The sequence below is a fragment of the Malus domestica genome, chromosome 12 (genome assembly GCF_042453785.1).
Source record: "Malus domestica chromosome 12, GDT2T_hap1".
Taxonomy (NCBI): Eukaryota; Viridiplantae; Streptophyta; class Magnoliopsida; order Rosales; family Rosaceae; genus Malus; species Malus domestica.
Genome location: NC_091672.1, coordinates 2,395,450 through 2,400,228, shown reverse-complemented (window position 1 = coordinate 2,400,228; position 4,779 = coordinate 2,395,450).

Genomic DNA, 4,779 nt, shown 5'->3' with positions numbered 1-4,779 from the left:
TAAATGTTCATAATTGCTTTCTCAACGTACGCTTAGACGATGGTTACATGGTTGTTTAGATTTTTAAAACCCTCCAAATCTCATGAACAATATTTTTCATTTGAGTGCAAAATTACTAATAATTATTGTAGAAGTGTGAAAAATGTAATCACTCGTAATGAAAAGCTTTACAACTTTCATGAAGGGGTCAATTCCGAAATTTAGTATGTATATACTAATTTAGTATTATGTTTTACATTTTTTGGGGTCAAATTATGTTTTTCATTTTCATTTTTATTGATTTAAAATATATTTTTCTTAACAGGTAACGGGTCGAGTCATATTACCTAATAATATTAACGGGTTGATTCCGGGTTGGGTCATATTATCCGTTTATTTTAACAGGTATTACACGACACGACCCGTTAAACTATCAGGTATGACACGAACACGAGAATCACGACACGAATGCTAGGTCTACTAAAAAATACTTAGATACTTGTATCCATGCATTATGCTCGAGATAAAGTAATTTGTTTAATTGATTTCCATGTGATCTTGTTTGGGCTTAAAATACATAATTTGGGCCGAGAAGAGATAATTCGAGTTAAAAGACCACGATTCTCAGACCAATAGTTATTCCTCAGGCTAGTTGGCTCCCAGACTAGAAGAGCCTAAATTCGACCAAGTCCGAATGAAAGTAGGACTGTTAGGAGGTCCCTAGGCGCAACTCAGTCGAGTCCTAATGGAATTAGGAGTTCTTTTAAATTCAAATCATTAGGAGGATTATTAAATGCATAAAGGGACTAGGTTCAGAATCCTAGTTCAAGTCAAAGAGGCCGAGACTAGTTAGAGATTGAGTTTCAGCTAAAGAAGGGATTGAATGGATAAATAGAGGATTGCCAAATAGGCTAGTCCTATCAGGACTCTACCTCGACATACGTGATTATCATGAAAATCCACTCTATACATAAAAGTGGTTATGCAATGTGAGAAGCCCGTTCAACTCAACAAACAAGTCAAAACGCTCTACGTGAAAATCCTCACACTATGTGAAACCCTTCTCATAACCTTGAGAACTAATCATCCTAACCCTCTCATTAACACATCTTCAATTTTGATAAGTAAATAGTATTGTGTTAACAATGACAATATCTTCAATTTTGAGAAGTAAATAGCACTAGAGCTGCAAAATCATACGATTTAGAGTATCTTCAGTTTGGATTAACAACATTGCTTCTGATTGGTTGTTTATTTATTCAAGTCTTTGCTGACGAATAGTTTTCAATTCTTTTGTCTAAATAGGTCACTCACTAGCTTCTGACGAAGTGAGGTGTTAAATGATCGTTTATTCCCAGGTGCACTCCATAGTTCGGTATTCAGAAGGTCGAACCGCGTTCGCCATAAAGACACTCATTTCCTTTGTATATCTTTGCTCATACAACCTGATATCGATTTGGGGCACCTATATTCTCACGAATATAGTTGAAGCAACCAAACCCAATGTAGAAGATCCTGAACTTCGCAATTAATTAAGCAATCTTGTCTTCAGGTTCTAAAACCTTAGGCTAAGAGTTGTGCCTTCATCGACCGTAGTTGCTCAAGTGCAAAGTTAGCAGCGCGTTTGATACCACTATCACATCTATTCTACTCGCTCGGCCGAGCTCGGTCATGAGTTGGCACGCCCACACTGACCACAAGGATGTAGTTAGCTCATAGTTACTTGATTTACGCGCCATATAAGCTCTGTAATTTTTAAAATCAACAGACTAACAAACACGTGTATGTCTCTTTCACACGCCTGAGTCTTCGATTGAGAAATAAACAAAACAAAGGACAAATAACACTCAATTTTCGGAACGTTGGGACGGTCCAAATCCACAACTCTAACTAAACCTCTATTATAAGGACTCCCCACGGCTTCTACAAATCTTTAGAGTCTTCTCGATGAGTACCGTTATCTTTCCATATATTTAAAATCTTACTATTATTTTGGACCATTCATTCAAATGAAAATTGATTCGATAAATATTTCAGATTAACAGTTTACATTATATAACATACAAAAATATAATTAAATTTTAGCTTTGAAAGCGTTTCACATCAATCCCTACAAAGAAAGGCGGAAAACATTTTGAGGTAGCTATATCTGGGTGTACTTGAAACACTGCTACATGGAGTTTTCATTCTACGTATTATGGTATGACCAGTGAATGGCATTTGGGTCATAAGTATCACTTCAAGATTATAATAAAAAACGTATGCACTATAATTTGATTAGAATAATCATACCATGTGATGGTATTCGAGTACACTAAAAAATTGCTCTTTTTCAGTGATCTGGTCCAATGTACAAACTTGCTGTCATTGAAGAAATTTTGACATAGTATCTACTGAAGTATATGCCTTATGTTTCTTAATACAAAATATTATGATCTGTTAAATAATTACAGTTAACAAGTTCCGTTACTACTTTTCAAAATGGATTGAGTGCTTGGAAATAAAATTAAGTGCACGGCATGAAGGAAATTTGTTGCTGGCAAGTCACCTATCAAGTTAGCAAAGCAGCAAATCAACCTATTTTTATTTTTTCCGACGAAATTTGATTCGTCTAGTAAATAGTAATTTTTGGTAGTGAAGCATTTCTTTCCCATTCTTCTTTTGAACAGGTAATTGGCCACTTCCGAAGCAAAATTGAGTTATCAGAAATTAGTCTTTCAGGAACGAACGCACCTTGTTGCTGTGATATAATTTGAGGGAGCAGCGGTTTTAATATGTTAGCCAGCACCTTCGAGACTATCTTAAAAAGGATAGAGTGGTGATGTCCACAATTCATTTTTACCTTTCACACAATCCTCTAAATTTCTGTCTGTCTGCTTAATTGAAAGAATATCAATAGATAAAAATTAACAAAACTATATAAAAGGTAAAAACAAAAGTGCGTAGATAGCATTGCCCAAAAAATATTGCATAACCTAACATACCTTAACGTACATGTTAGGTTAAAGAGACAAACACGTGAACGAGCACAACAATTAGATAGTGAACTTCTACAATCTACCAAAATATGCAATTTTATTTTCTCAAGAAAGTCTAATAGAAAGATGCAAAAGTATTAAGTAGCTATCTCATCCCATCATATCTTGGAGTGTTATCTCATGTCTCTTTCGCCGAGTTCCAAATGCATGGAACTCCCTACCGACCTACACCATATTTTATAATGTTGACTACGCGTTAGGATTTAGGAAACACGTTTGAGGAAACTACAACATATAGGGTTTAGGACATACTTTACTGAATGTAAGATTTTTCTCTGTTACATTAATTTGTCCCACTAATTTCGTGCCAACAACCAATTCCCAAGGGGCTTACAACTTGCAAACAGGTTTTTGGATATAAAATGGACTTTACATGCTTTGTAGAAATGTAGAATTACTTTTCCTGTTGTCAATTGATTTAATTAAAGGGTAGGTGGAGTTTAATCATTGGCATAGATCAACTTTTCGTAAAAACCTGGTACAAGATAAAAAATTTAAATTAGTCCCTTGATTGGATGTCCACCTCAGAATTAAAATCAAAACTCATATTTCATTGGATTTAATGTCTTTATGTGTATTTTAGTTCCTAAAATAATTAATATTTGATTTGAGTGCTTCATTTCCTCCTATAAAATAAAAAATTCAGTTACATACCAAATAAGAAAACAAAATTATTGATTAGAATTCAAAAAGTTTCATATCACAATGAAACAAAACTCTAGAAATCAAATTTTAATGAATACATCATACCAAATAAGTAAATAATGTACCTAAACTATGGTACCTACCACAGTACCTATATCATGGTACCTGCAAATTAAAAAGACATTATTAGAATTTTAATGTACCTCAACCATGGTACCTATGTTGGATTAGTGTACCTCATTTCTATAGTGCGCCAAAATATAGAGGAGCTAATGGCATGAACTATTTGAAACCATGTGCAGTACAAATATGCAGATCATATACAAATATTGAACTAATATATCAAGTATTCCACAAACAAACAACAAATCCTGACAAAAACCCATGTACACGATTTTAGTGGAAATGCTAAATTTTCTAGACAAAGAAACGAATATGCACAACACCCATAGAAGAGGACGATGAAAGATTCATACAACTGAACTTTTGTGTTTAAAATGGACAACAATTGAAAATATATTAAGTAATAATTGCACACTCATAATAACTCAGCATTTAAAATTTGTTATTGTCCATAATCACATATGGCCAATGTTGGAAAAATAGAATCAATAAAACCACCAAAGAAATAAAAGCTGACATGGATAATATATATTGACATGGATGTATAGTCCAAGGACTATAATCAATATTTAATCTTGCATAAGACATTTTTCTAACTATAATCTTAAGCAAGGATTAAAATCACATTTTCTATTTAATTAACTAGAATGATTCTCAACTTTTTTGATGATACCACATTCAGGTAAACTAGCCACATCTTAATCTAACGGCTCACGTGCTTCCACCTAACTGAATATGTGGGTGAAGGGGGGGTGTTGACAAGAGATTTTTCAGTATACTGGGAATACATCGAATGTAATAATATAATTGGTTGAAAACTTAAAAAAAATTCAATCAATTGTATTATAACACTTGGTATTCCAGACCGTGTTTCCGGCACACTGAAAACTTTCTTCGTGTTGAGAATGTAAAACAGAGATTGAGAAATAAAGAAACCTTACATGTCGATAGAACCTCAAGTTTCTTATAAAACATAATATTATTATCACAAAAT